Here is a 15,256-nt window from a genome sequence, read left to right as displayed (position 1 = left end):
AATATTCAGGCACCAGGAAAGTTCTCACTCAGTTCCTAGCCCGGCAGAGCCATTGTGCCCTCTCGGGAGCCGCAGAACACCCATGAGGACAGCGCCTGTGGCCTTCAACCAGAAGCCCAGCCTGAACCTCCCTCTCCTTCCCCTTCTTCTCCTTTCTCTTCCTTTCTTCTTCCTGGCAAACTGCAGAAATACCTTGCTATGAGCTAGGCCTGGACTCCTATCTGTGCAGCCACTCATGGTGGGCGGTTGCATCCGTCAGCCACTGCTGTGTAACAAGCATCCCACGCTCAGTGGCCTGAAGTGATAAAAAACGGGGGTCCTGCTCACACCTTTGTGGACAGCTGGGCGGGTGTGGTCTCAGCTGGGTCCACTCACGTGTCTGAGGTCCATCCTGGGTCCCAAGGCGGTTCTCTCCCACGTCTGGGGGTCAGCGGGGTGCCAGCTTGCCTAGGATGGCCTCGACTGGAACAAATGGGCACTCCTCTCTCCTCTCTCATCCTCCAGCAGGCCAGCCCCCGGGTCCGGCAGAGGTCTGAGAGAGCAGAGACGTGCAGGTCCCCTTGAGGCCCCAGACGACAGCACATTCTTGTTTCCCCCACAATCTATTGGCCAAAGTAAGCTTCAGGTCCGGCCCAGATTCGAGGCATGATGAAAGAGCCTCTGTGTCTTTTAGGGGGCAGAGCTGCAAGGTGACAGGACAGCGGGTATGGGTCCTGGGAGACCTTTCTGTCCTCCACAGCCGAGTGACTGCAGTGGGCCCCAGAGCTGCGTCCCCTGGCCTCAAAAGCAGAACAGCCATTGCTGCCCCACTGCCCACCCTGGTGCCTCTTCCCCAGACCACACGTCTGAGTCTGGGGCCGCCGGAGAAGATGGCATCATAGCCCAGCCAGCCTGGCACACATGACGATGCTCACGGCTGGCTGATCCTGCCTGGCACACATGACGATGCTCACGGCTGGCTGATCCCGCAGGAACCGCAGGGAAGCGCTGATTAAAGGCATCTCAAGGCAAATACTTGTAAGTGGCAAAACTGCCTGGGGAATAACAGACAGTGAGTCCACTCTGGTCCGTCTCTAAATCCTCCACTTGCTCAAAGCCAGGGCCTCAAGCTTTTAACAAGTTGATCTGCTGAACACGTCTCCCCATGAAGACCCAGGAGGTCAACAGCAGTCTCGGCTCTATCCACGGTGACGTCCTCCAGAGCCTCCTGATGGTATAAACTGGAAAGGTCTCAGTATTACAGGGAATAAGGAATTCCTTCTCTTCGATGGGCCATCAGTAACCCCGCACTTAAAGTTAATTTCCAAACTCACGCGAACAGCAGGCTGCGGGCATCCGTCTTGCCTGCGTTTCATGAGACAGGAACACGAGCGTCACCTCTGAACATCGCTGCCACTTAGAGGGGCGTGAACTAAATTAACCCACAGAATCAGCGTCGTGGCTGAGGGCTCTTCTATGAAATGTCTGTAAATAGGTTTGATGTGTGTGTTTAACATTTGCCTGCTTGACCACGAAGGCAAGGAGTGGGCATTGTCACGAGGATGAACATACCGAGAGGGAAAGAGTCGCCACCTCGCAGTCAGGTATTTCCGAGAAAGAGACGCATGAAACGTATGTGGTTTTTCACATTTGGAGAACGTGACGACTCTAAGAAGCTGACTGGATAATAGTGGGGAAAGCTCTGAGCGTAGGTAGCAGGAGTGCGCCCGGCATCTGCCGGTAGCTACACGGGCTCCTGGGAGAATCACCTTGACTAAGCGTCGATTTCACAAAGCTCCCAGGTCGAGGAGGGATTTCCGCCTCTGCCTCCCTTTGCGGCAGTGACTGTTCTGGGGAACTGGCCTCAGGTGGCCCCTCTGCCCGTGGCGCAGCTCCCAGGCATGAGTCCTGCCTGTGCCCAGGGTCCCGCAGGCCCCGGCTCGGTGTGGCTGGCATGGCTGGGGGATGGGCCCAGTCACAGGCTCCTCTTCTTGAGTGGAGCCCAGCAGCCCCCACCTCCTGGACTGGACCCCTCCGGGGGCCTGCACTTCCCAGCTGAGCAGGTAGGGAGGCTGCCACGCAGACGCTGTGGTTGGAGCAATTCCAAAGCACAGGCTGCCGTGTGAACAGGAGGCGAGGATTAAACGCAGAAATAAGAAGTTCTCTCTCATCAAGCTTGGCAGTGACACACAAGGTCCTTCCTGGCAGAGTTTCGCTTTTGTGCAATGAGAAGTTCTCTGCGCAGAGGGTGGTGATGACCACACAATGACGGGCCTGCACCTGGCACCAACTGACTGTATGGAGGCCTAAACATGGGCAAAATGGGGAATTTTATGTATTTTACTAGAATTTGTAAAAGTCATAATGAGCCCAGTCTTTGCAGCAGAGGTATGCCCAGGTGCCCTGTTTTCTTTTTTTTTTTTTTTTCTTTTTGAGACGGAGTCTCACTCTGTCGCCCAGGCTGGAGTGCAGTGGCACAATCTTGGCTCACTGCAACCTCTGCCTCCCGGGTTCAAGTGCTTCTCCTGCCTCAGCCTGCCGAGTAGCTGGCATTACAGGTACACGCCACCACACTTGGCCAATTATTTTGTATTTTTAGTAGAGACAGGGTTTCACCGTGTTGGCCAGGATAGTCTTGATCTCTTGACCTCATGATCTGCCTGCCTCGGCCTCGCAAAGTGCTGGGATTACAGGTGTGACCACTGCGCCCGGCCAAGTGCCCATTTTTTTAAAAGTCCCTCTGATGGTCGCCCACACACATGAAGACAAGGCACTGAGTGCCCACATCGGGAGTGAAGCCAACGACCCCAAAGGAAGCAAGCGGGGCTTGTGGGCACCTGAGGCCACATGAGGGAGACGAGTCTGTCTATTTCCTCTCTGTGAATCTGGGTGGGTCACGTGCTGGGGCACCAGGTCAGACGTGCTCCCAGGTGGGCTCCTAGCCTGGACTCCAGGGCACCCAGAGCCTCTGCTTGCCCATCCTGGGACCCCAGGGCCGTGGTGCAAAGAAGCCCCAACTGGACTCCCGGATGGAGAACTAAGGGCTCAAACCCCCAGCTCTGCCAAAAACAACTGGAGACTCCCAAAAGCAGAACTGCCTCGCTGCCGCGGGGGCCACAGAGCGACCTGGCTCACCCACCCAAAGTGCCAGCCCTCCGAGTCCTGAGCACGTGAGCGCTTATTGGTTTTCACTGTAAGTTTTTATTTTGAGCTGGTTTGTTACACAACAAAAGCTAACTGATTAACCGATAAATGTGAAAATTTAGATAGCAAGAACAAATATAGAGAAAATGTACAAAAGTGATACAAGAGAAACGGAACATCTCAATGATCTTTTGTCTGTTAAAGAAAACGAACCTTCGGGCTGGGCTTGGTGGCTCACACCTGTAATCCCAGCACTTTGGGAGGCCAAGGCGGGCAGATCACTTGAGGTCGGGAGTTCGAGACCAGCCTGGTCAACATGGTGAAACCCTGTCTCTACTAAAAATACAAACATTAGCCGGGCGTGGCGGCAGCTGCCTGTAGTCCCAGCTACTCAGGAGGCTGAGGCAGGAGAATCGCTTGAAGCCAGGAGGCGGAGGTTGCAGTAAGCTGAGACCATGCCAGCCTGGGTGACAAGAGCAAAACTGCATCTCCAAAAGGAAAGGAAAGGGAAGGGAAAGGGAGGGGACGGGAGAGGAGGGGAGGGGAGGGAAGGGGAGGGAAGGGAAAAGAAAAGAGAAAAGAAAAGAAAAGAAAAGAAAAGAGAAGAGAAAAGAAAAGAAAAGAAAAGAAAGAGAAACTTCAACCTAAAACTTTCTCACAGAAAGTCTCCAGGTCAGGTGGGTTCCCTGGTGAAATTTTTCAAACATTCAAGAAAGAAGTAAACCCAACACACTGAATGATGCCAGTGTAATCTTGGTGCCAAAAGCTGACCAAAGGAAAGGTGGCTATGGGGCCAGCCCTCATGAGCAGACGTGCAAATCTAAACAGGTGTCAGCAACCGGGCCCAGTGATGTCTTAAAGGATCTTGAACTGCAGCTAAATTATTTGTCTTTTCTTTATTAATTTTTCCAATATTGAACAAATACTCTTTCACTGACACTAGTCCTCTATTTAGCCACATATGAGCTTTTAATTTAAATTACTATGTTTTGTTTTTAACATTTTGGCTGGGCGCAGTGACTCATACCTGTAATCCCAATGCTTTGGGAGGCTGGGGCCGGAGGATCATTGAGCCCAGAAGTTCAAGGCCAGCCTGGGCAACACAGTGAGACCCATCTCTACAAAAAAAGTTGGGGGAGGCAGGTGTGAGATTACTGGGATTACGGGCTGGGATTACAGGCGTGAGCTTTGGAAGGCCAAAGCAGGCAGATCACCTGAGGTTGGGAGTTCGAGACCAGCCTGACCAACATGGCAAAACCCAGTCTCTACTAAAACTACAAAATTAGCCAGGCGTGGTGGCACATGCCTATAATGCCAGCTACTCAGGAGGCTGATGCAGGAGAATCACTTGAACCCGGGATGTGGAGGTTGTGGTGAGCCAAGATCGCGCCACTGCACTCCAGACTGGGCAAGAAGAGTGAAACTCCATCTCAAAAAAAAAAAAAAAGAAAGAAAAAGAAAAAATTAACCATGTGTGGTGGCATGCACCTGTGGTTCCAGCTGTTCCAGAAGCTGAGGCAGGAGAGTGTCCAGGAGGTGGAGGCTGTAGTGAGCTGTGATCACACCACTGCATTCCAGCCTGGGCAAAAAAGTGAGACCCTGTCTCAAAAATAAATAAATAAATAAATGATTTCTACTTTGTTCTTTGTCTAGCCAGTTGTTCTTGTTCCTAATACTCTGTTCTTGTTTTATGAATGAAATCTTTTTTCATCTCTCTGAAGATTGAATTTTGAGCGGACTCACTGTGAAGCTCTGACTACTCTGATTGCCTCTGGTTTCTCAGCTGTGACTCCTCCTGTCTGTTGAGGCAGCAGCCTCTTTCCAGAGTGGGACTTCTTTGGATGTTCAGGGATCCTGGCTCCTGGGGTTTCTCTTCCGCACGTGCCCAGGCTTGAAGAGGCCTCTGTCTGCACCACTTTCACTGCTCTGCTCTTGCCCTTCAGGTTGGATGTCAGTGCCTTGAGTTACAAACCTGTGTCGGGGGCTCTATCTGTCACCACAGCCGGACACAGTGACACACACCTGTGCTCTCTGATACTCATGGGGCTGACGCAGGAGGATGGTTCGAGCCCAGGAGTTGGAAGCTGTAACGCACAGTGACTGTGCCTGTGAAGAGCCACTGCCCTCCAGCCTGGGCAACACAGCAAGCCCGTGTCTCTAAAAAAGAAATATATATATACACACACACACACGCACATATATATATGTGTATATAAATATAGCCACAGCTGGTAACGCAGTGGGTTGAATAGTTTCCGAGATGTTCATCCAGAACCTCAGACTGTGACTGTATTTGGAAATAGATTCTTGGCAGCTACGAGTGATTAAGTTTAGACGAGGTCACACAGGAGCAGGGTAGGCCCACAGTCCTACAGTCCTATGACTCGTGTCCATATAGGTAGCGGAGGGGACACAGAGAGGAAACAGGTGCCCGGGAAGACGGCCGTGTGCAGACAGACACAGAGATCAGAGCGATGCAGCCACAGACGAGGACACCTGGGGACACCGGGCGGGAAGCTGGAAGAGGCAGGAAGGAGCTTCTCCCGGAAACCGCTGGGAAGGCAGCCCTGCCCTGAAGTCAGACTTCTGGTGGAGGATAACATGTTTCTGCTGTTTTAAGCCCCGCAGTATTGGGGTGTTTGTTCCGGCAGCCCCGGGGCACCCTGTGGACACCCTGCCTGAGGGTGGCACTGACCCCCCCCCCGTTCTGTGCCCAGGCGTTTGTCCCGCCCGCACCCTGTGGACACCCTGCCTGAGGGCAGCACTGTCCCCCCGGTTCTGTGCCCAGGCGTTTGTCCCGCCCGCACCCTGTGGACACCCTGCCTGAGGGCAGCACTGTCCCCCCGGTTCTGTGCCCAGGCGTTTGCCCCGCCCGTCCTGTCCTGAAGGATCCTGACCGGGTCCCTGTGGCTACACAGTTGGTCCCTGTCCCCACAGAGCAGCTTCGGCAACTCGCATGACGTCAGGCGCCACAACCTCGGGACCCCAGTGACCAGGAAAAAAGAGACTTGTGCATCAGCAGAACCAGCATTTTCCAGAGAAACTCCAGAACAAAAAATATATGCAGGGCATTTTGGAGAAGGAGAAAGGGGAGTTGAGACCTGTCAGAAACGGCAGGAGTCAGGGACCTGCACCTGCAAACCGTCGCCGCTCTCTCCCCCTCCACGGGAGCAGGAGCCCGCCCGGTGTCCCCCACCGCGCAGGGGGCAGGGAGGGCGGCCTCCCACGTCGCAGCTCCGGGACCCGGCCCGTCCCCCGCTCCAGGCAGCCGCAGCCTCACACCAGCGCCCCCAGCCGCCGCCGCAGACGGCCGAGCCCGGCCCGACGCTCATTCCTGGAGCTCCTGCTCCCTCCTCCGGGCTCCCGGGGAACTGGGCCCGGACTGCGCGCGGCCAGGCCTCTCCCTGCACCGAGGCGCTGGGTGCTGTTTGCAGAACGGACCCGTGTGCAGAGACACCCAGGCCGGCCCGCCCCGAGAATCGCCCGGGAGCCCGGCCAGGTGGTCCCCACGCCTCCCTGGTCTGTCCCAGTCCAAGGTCCTGATTTATGGGGGGATTTTGTGGGACTGGAAACTGCCTGGCTGAGGGAGTTTGGGGAGAACCTCACTCCACTGTCTGAGGTCTGGCTGCTGATGGCTTTGAAGGCTCCCCTCTCCCTCCTCCCTGGGCCCCACACCGGGCGGGCCTCCCTTTAGTGCCTGTGAAAGATTCCAAGTACAGAAGCCCCTGGCATCCCGGGGACCCCCCGCCCCGTCCCGGCCCCACCCCAACCGCGATAAACCCCGGCCTTTGGACCAGCTCCGGCGGGGCGGGAGGGCTCCTGCTCCCTGGAAACCTCAGTGGTGTAGGGCATGGGACGCCTCACCCTCCTGGTGTGCAGGTGGCATCTTCAGTGTTGACATGCGAACGAACATTGGGCAGGGGTCTCTCCTGTCCTTGCAGGGTGACTGTCACCGGGACGCCCCGTCTCCCGCTGAGCAACAGCTCGCGCGTCCCAGACCTGAACCGCGAGTGGAGACCGCGCCCCTGTGCCACCGCAGGGCTCCCCCCGCTGCCTCGGCCGCCCAGGCCCTCCTGGGAGGGATCCAAACCGCTGACCAGAAATCGCTCCTGAAAACCGGAACCCGGGTCCGGGGGTCACACACAGCCAAAGGCACAGCCTGGGTGTGGGAAGGACGGAGGCCACAGAGCCCGGCTGTGAGGGCATCATCTGGGCTCGGAGCTCAGCCGCCGTGTCCCCTGACCCTCTGCAACTCTGCATGTCAGGTGGGTAGTCTGGTTTTATCCCCAGAGCACCGACCCGGAGAAAACCAAGGACACAGCTGGGTATGAGGAGCACGGGCTCCTGGTTCAGAATGAGCTTAGACAAAAGGTTTATTGGCTGGGTTTGGCTTTCCCTCTGTTTATTTGCTTTTGTCTCTGGTGTAAATGTCATGAGGAGGCTGAAAACTGAGAATTAATTAGGAATGGGCCTAAGTTACTAGTGTCTGAAGCTGAAGGGGAAGTCCAGGGTGGACCCAATGCTAAGTGGCTTAGAGGCTTCAGGAATGGCTGGATCCAGGAGCTTATGTGACATTATCAGATCTCTCTCTCTTTCTGTCTCTCCTCTCGCCCTGTCTCCCCTTCTGCCCGCCACCATCAGTACCCATGAACCTGCTTCTCTTTGAGTCAGGCCAGGCCCCTGGACCCTCCTGACCCACAGTCATGAGGAAGACGCTCTTCCCCACAGCCAGCTTCATGCAGACTCCCCAGTTGGCCCTGCTGGGGCTGTGTGCCCGCTCCTCTTGCAGACTCCCCAGTTGGCCCTGCTGTGGGCAGGAAGATGAGGCACCTTCCCTGGCCAGCCATGGACCAAGTGGTGGCCCCTGGGGCCAGGAGGCGACGGGGTCCTGTGATGACGGCGTGGGTGCAGCACAGCTGCCCTCATGAAAAAAAAGAAGACTTCAGGCAAAGATCTAAGAGACTCCAGAGTCTACAGTACCCCAGCGCCTGGCGGGGGGATGCAAGAAACACACGGCGTAGAGTTCGACTCAGCAAGAAGGGGCGGCACGGCTCAGAGTGACGGACCCTCACACCCACTGCCTGCCTCCCACCACCCGATGCCCACAACAGCTGGACAGGCTGGGCCGGGGGAGGTCAGCATCTCGGACGATGGTGCTAGGCCACCTGATTAGCCCTCAAGTCCGCCGTAGTCTGCTGCGTGGAAAGGTTAGTCAGTACTGGGCTTTTGCTAGGATTTCACGAGTTGGTTCCTGATTAGAATCTGGTCCCGACCACAGGCCTGATGAGGCTTTGCCCGGCAGGCCTCAGGGAAGCTGCCCTCCCCGCGCCAGGCTTACGCAGCCAGCGCATCACAGCGTCTGCAGGGAGCCACAGTCCCGGGCCCAGCGGCCACCCCAGCCCCAGCCGGCCAGGCTCCCACTCACATCCAGAGTCCTAGGCCAGGCACCAACATCCAGAGGCCTCCTTAGCGGGGTGGGGGTGGCAGCTGAGCCACTTTCCTCCCCTCACACCCTTCCTGCCCCTGGCCCCAGAACGTGTGTTTTTAGAAGCAGTGTCTTGCTGTGTTGCCCAGGCTGACCTCAAACTCGTGGCCTCCAGTGACCCTCCCGCCTGGCTTCTCCAAGTGCTGGGATTGCAGACGTGAGCCGCCACTGTGCCCGGCTCTGCCAGGAGCCTCTAGTTGGCGGCTCCTCCTCTTGAGGCAACCCCCACATCTGCACTGCACCCGGTCAACCCTCACCCGTCCCCTCTGTGGGAGGAACGGGAACGGGACACGGGAGCCGGTGCCTCCCTCTGCCTCTGGTCTGTGGCCACAGTAGTGAGTAAAGGCTTAATGGCCGCAGTCAGCCTGGCTGGTCCTCCTCACTGCCCTCCCGGACACCTCGTGGCTCAGCAGCGTGTAACAGCCTCCGTAAGCCCCAGCACAGGACGCACTCTCCAGGTAGCCCTGGTCCCAGGCCTGAGCCAGCCCTCTCACACCAAGCTCAGGCCAGCTCCCAGGAGGCACCACTGCCCTCCACCCTGGAACAAGAAACCGCAGCCACCGTGAGATTCCAGCTCCCTGCCCGCAGCCCGTCGGCCATCCGGTCTCTTCCTTCCAATTTTGTCCAGCACTGCCCCCAGCCCGGTCCTCCCAGGCCCTGCTTGTACCCATCCCTGCGGTGCCGAGAAGACGCCTGCCCAAAGCCGACCTCAGCCCTCTCACGGTGGCTCCCAGTGCCCGTTTAGAGAGAGAGTGAGTTCTTCGGAGGAAAAGGAGAAGAAGAAGAAGGAGAAGACGTCTGAGGCAGCCTCTGCAGGGCGAGTGTTCTGCGGGGCAGGTGTGGGGAAGCTGGGAGTGGTCCCAGCCCTCGTGGGAGGCCTGTGGCAGCCCTGGCTCTGGAGTCGTCAGCCCTCCCTCCTGGGAACCGACAGCTGTCTGTGAACTCTGACCTGGCAATCCGGATGTGGCTGAGGGGACCGTGTGTTTGGAATAGGGGTCTCCATTCCTCCGTTAACTGGAGACGCAGTGGGGACAGTCCCTGAGACCCCAGGGGAAGGGACGCCTCACAGGAACCAGAGCAGAGCAAACACAGGCCTGTCTGAATCCGCTTCTAGCATCTCAGTAATTCCAGAACATCAAGCAGAGCTCAGCCATCAGAGGCAACAACTGAGGCTGGAGGAGGTCCTGCTTCACCCCGAGAGGTTTCCCCGGCCCCGTGAACCGTTGTTCGGAAGAAGTTCCCCACCTCCTTCCCCGCTCCCCGCAGCCACAAGTCATGAGCAGCTTCCCCCGGGTGAGAGACACCCCTCGGCCTCCACTCACCCTTTAACGTTGGTTTCCTCTGCACGGGGCACAAAACGGGCTGCTCAGCGGCTGTTGATTTGTTTTCTGTGGAATTTGTTGAAGAATCATGTAAAATGGACACTTACACGGGAAAGTAAATTTAAACCTTCAAAAGAAAAGTATACACCAACCTGGCTGGGGTTGAGGAGGCCCTGCGTTCTCTCCAGTTGTTGGCTGTGTTAGTCAGAGTTCTCCAGAGGGACAGAGCCAGGGGGTCGTGTGCAGGGAGAGGTTGATTATTAGAGATTGGCTCCCATGGTTAAGAAGCTGAGAGCTTACGATATGCAGCTGGCGAGCCGGACACCTAGGAGAGCCGGACACCCGGGAGAGCCGGACAGCCGGGAGAACCGGACACCCGGGAGAGCCGGACACCTTAGGGAGCCGGACACCCGGGGGAGCCGGACACCTTAGGGAGCCGGACACCTTAGGGAGCCGGACACCCAGGAGAGCCAGAAACCTTAGGAAGCCGGACACCTTAGGGAGTCAGACACCCAGGAGAGCTGGACACCCGGGAGAGCCGGACACCTTGGAGAGCCGGACAGCCGGGAGAGCCGGACACCCAGGAGAGCCGGACACCTTAGGGAGCCGGACACCCGGGAGAGCCGGACACCTTAGGGAGCCGGACACCCGGGAGAGCCGGACACCTTAGGGAGCTGGACACCTGGGACAGCCAGACACTTTAGGGAGCCGGACACCTTAGGGAGCCGGACACCCAGGAGAGCCGGACATCCGGGAGAGCCGGAAACTTTGGAGAGCCGGACAGCCGGGAGAGCCGGACACCCAGGAGAGCCGGACACCTTAGGGAGCCGGACACCCGGGAGAGCCGGACACCTTAGGGAGCCGGACACCCGGGAGAGCCGGACACCTTAGGGAGCCGGACACCCGGGAGAGCCGGACACCTTAGGGAGCCGGACACCCGGGAGAGCCGGACACCTTAGGGAGCCGGACACCCGGGAGAGCCGGACACCTTAGGGAGCCGGACACCCGGGAGAGCCGGACACCTTAGGGAGCCGGACACCCGGGAGAGCCGGACACCTTAGGGAGCCGGACACCCGGGAGAGCCGGACACCTTAGGGAGCCGGACACCCGGGAGAGCCGGACACCTTAGGGAGCCGGACACCCGGGAGAGCCGGACACCTTAGGGAGCCGGACACCCGGGAGAGCCGGACACCTTAGGGAGCCGGACACCCGGGAGAGCCGGACACCTTAGGGAGCCGGACACCCGGGAGAGCCGGACACCTTAGGGAGCCGGACACCCGGGAGAGCCGGACACCTTAGGGAGCCGGACACCCGGGAGAGCCGGACACCTTAGGGAGCCGGACACCCGGGAGAGCCGGACACCTTAGGGAGCCGGACACCCGGGAGAGCCGGACACCTTAGGGAGCCGGACACCCGGGAGAGCCGGACACCTTAGGGAGCCGGACACCCGGGAGAGCCGGACACCTTAGGGAGCCGGACACCCGGGAGAGCCGGACACCTTAGGGAGCCGGACACCCGGGAGAGCCGGACACCTTAGGGAGCCGGACACCCGGGAGAGCCGGACACCTTAGGGAGCCGGACACCCGGGAGAGCCGGACACCTTAGGGAGCCGGACACCCGGGAGAGCCGGACACCTTAGGGAGCCGGACACCCGGGAGAGCCGGACACCTTAGGGAGCCGGACACCCGGGAGAGCCGGACACCTTAGGGAGCCGGACACCCGGGAGAGCCGGACACCTTAGGGAGCCGGACACCCGGGAGAGCCGGACACCTTAGGGAGCCGGACACCCGGGAGAGCCGGACACCTTAGGGAGCCGGACACCCGGGAGAGCCGGACACCTTAGGGAGCCGGACACCCGGGAGAGCCGGACACCTTAGGGAGCCGGACACCCGGGAGAGCCGGACACCTTAGGGAGCCGGACACCCGGGAGAGCCGGACACCTTAGGGAGCCGGACACCCGGGAGAGCCGGACACCTTAGGGAGCCGGACACCCGGGAGAGCCGGACACCTTAGGGAGCCGGACACCCGGGAGAGCCGGACACCTTAGGGAGCCGGACACCCGGGAGAGCCGGACACCTTAGGGAGCCGGACACCCGGGAGAGCCGGACACCTTAGGGAGCCGGACACCCGGGAGAGCCGGACACCTTAGGGAGCCGGACACCCGGGAGAGCCGGACACCTTAGGGAGCCGGACACCCGGGAGAGCCGGACACCTTAGGGAGCCGGACACCCGGGAGAGCCGGACACCTTAGGGAGCCGGACACCCGGGAGAGCCGGACACCTTAGGGAGCCGGACACCCGGGAGAGCCGGACACCTTAGGGAGCCGGACACCCGGGAGAGCCGGACACCTTAGGGAGCCGGACACCCGGGAGAGCCGGACACCTTAGGGAGCCGGACACCCGGGAGAGCCGGACACCTTAGGGAGCCGGACACCCGGGAGAGCCGGACACCTTAGGGAGCCGGACACCCGGGAGAGCCGGACACCTTAGGGAGCCGGACACCCGGGAGAGCCGGACACCTTAGGGAGCCGGACACCCGGGAGAGCCGGACACCTTAGGGAGCCGGACACCCGGGAGAGCCGGACACCTTAGGGAGCCGGACACCCGGGAGAGCCGGACACCTTAGGGAGCCGGACACCCGGGAGAGCCGGACACCTTAGGGAGCCGGACACCCGGGAGAGCCGGACACCTTAGGGAGCCGGACACCCGGGAGAGCCGGACACCTTAGGGAGCCGGACACCCGGGAGAGCCGGACACCTTAGGGAGCCGGACACCCGGGAGAGCCGGACACCTTAGGGAGCCGGACACCCGGGAGAGCCGGACACCTTAGGGAGCCGGACACCCGGGAGAGCCGGACACCTTAGGGAGCCGGACACCCGGGAGAGCCGGACACCTTAGGGAGCCGGACACCCGGGAGAGCCGGACACCTTAGGGAGCCGGACACCCGGGAGAGCCGGACACCTTAGGGAGCCGGACACCCGGGAGAGCCGGACACCTTAGGGAGCCGGACACCCGGGAGAGCCGGACACCTTAGGGAGCCGGACACCCGGGAGAGCCGGACACCTTAGGGAGCCGGACACCCGGGAGAGCCGGACACCTTAGGGAGCCGGACACCCGGGAGAGCCGGACACCTTAGGGAGCCGGACACCCGGGAGAGCCGGACACCTTAGGGAGCCGGACACCCGGGAGAGCCGGACACCTTAGGGAGCCGGACACCCGGGAGAGCCGGACACCTTAGGGAGCCGGACACCCGGGAGAGCCGGACACCTTAGGGAGCCGGACACCCGGGAGAGCCGGACACCTTAGGGAGCCGGACACCCGGGAGAGCCGGACACCTTAGGGAGCCGGACACCCGGGAGAGCCGGACACCTTAGGGAGCCGGACACCCGGGAGAGCCGGACACCTTAGGGAGCCGGACACCCGGGAGAGCCGGACACCTTAGGGAGCCGGACACCCGGGAGAGCCGGACACCTTAGGGAGCCGGACACCCGGGAGAGCCGGACACCTTAGGGAGCCGGACACCCGGGAGAGCCGGACACCTTAGGGAGCCGGACACCCGGGAGAGCCGGACACCTTAGGGAGCCGGACACCCGGGAGAGCCGGACACCTTAGGGAGCCGGACACCCGGGAGAGCCGGACACCTTAGGGAGCCGGACACCCGGGAGAGCCGGACACCTTAGGGAGCCGGACACCCGGGAGAGCCGGACACCTTAGGGAGCCGGACACCCGGGAGAGCCGGACACCTTAGGGAGCCGGACACCCGGGAGAGCCGGACACCTTAGGGAGCCGGACACCCGGGAGAGCCGGACACCTTAGGGAGCCGGACACCCGGGAGAGCCGGACACCTTAGGGAGCCGGACACCCGGGAGAGCCGGACACCTTAGGGAGCCGGACACCCGGGAGAGCCGGACACCTTAGGGAGCCGGACACCCGGGAGAGCCGGACACCTTAGGGAGCCGGACACCCGGGAGAGCCGGACACCTTAGGGAGCCGGACACCCGGGAGAGCCGGACACCTTAGGGAGCCGGACACCCGGGAGAGCCGGACACCTTAGGGAGCCGGACACCCGGGAGAGCCGGACACCTTAGGGAGCCGGACACCCGGGAGAGCCGGACACCTTAGGGAGCCGGACACCCGGGAGAGCCGGACACCTTAGGGAGCCGGACACCCGGGAGAGCCGGACACCTTAGGGAGCCGGACACCCGGGAGAGCCGGACACCTTAGGGAGCCGGACACCCGGGAGAGCCGGACACCTTAGGGAGCCGGACACCCGGGAGAGCCGGACACCTTAGGGAGCCGGACACCCGGGAGAGCCAGACACCTTAGGGAGCCGGACACCTTAGGGAGCCAGACACCCAGGAGAGCCAGACACCCAGGAGAGCCGGAAACCTTGGAGAGCCGGACACCCGGGAGAGCCGGACACCTTAGGGAGCCGGACACCCGGGAGAGCCGGACACCCGGGAGAGCCGGACACCTTAGGGAGCCGGACAGCCGGGAGAGCCGGACACCTTAGGGAGCCGGACACCCGGGAGAGCCGGACACCTTAGGGAGCCGGACACCTTAGGGAGCCGGACGCCCGGGAGAGCCGGACACCTTAGGGAGCCAGACACCCAGGAGAGCCGGACACCCAGGAGAGCCGGAAACCTTGGAGAGCCGGACACCTTAGGGAGCCGGACACCCGGGAGAGCCGGACACCTTAGGGAGCCGGACGCCCGGGAGAGCCGGACACCTTAGGGAGCTGGACACCTTAGGGAGCCGGACACCTTAGGGAGCCGGACACCCGGGAGAGCCGGACACCTTAGGGAGCCGGACACCCAGGAGAGCCGGACACCCGGGAGAGCCGGAACCCTTGGGGAGCCGGACACCCGGGAGAGCCGGACACCTTAGGGAGCCGGACACCCAGGAGAGCCGGACACCCGGGAGAGCCGGAACCCTTGGGGAGCCGGACACCCGGGAGAGCCGGACACCTTAGGGAGCCGGACACCCAGGAGAGCCGGACACCCGGGAGAGCCGGAACCCTTGGGGAGCCGGACACCCGGGAGAGCCGGACACCTTAGGGAGCCGGACACCCGGGAGAGCCGGACACCCGGGAGAGCCGGACGCCTGGGAGCCGGACACCCGGGAGAGGTGGACACCTGGGAGAGCCAGCACTGCCAGCTCCAGGCCTGGTCCGAATCTGAAGGCAGGAGAAGCCCACGTCCAGGGAGAAGGCTCCACACCTCCAACAAGTCCCCGCACTAGGGGAGGAACCGCTGCATTACTCACCCATGAACTCAAGTGTCCTCCTCACAGCCCAGCCACGGTGACACCTCAGTTCCGCATCACAT

Source organism: Theropithecus gelada, chromosome 10, assembly GCF_003255815.1.
Source record: "Theropithecus gelada isolate Dixy chromosome 10, Tgel_1.0, whole genome shotgun sequence".
Taxonomy (NCBI): Eukaryota; Metazoa; Chordata; class Mammalia; order Primates; family Cercopithecidae; genus Theropithecus; species Theropithecus gelada.
Note: the sequence above shows the minus strand (reverse complement) of the source record.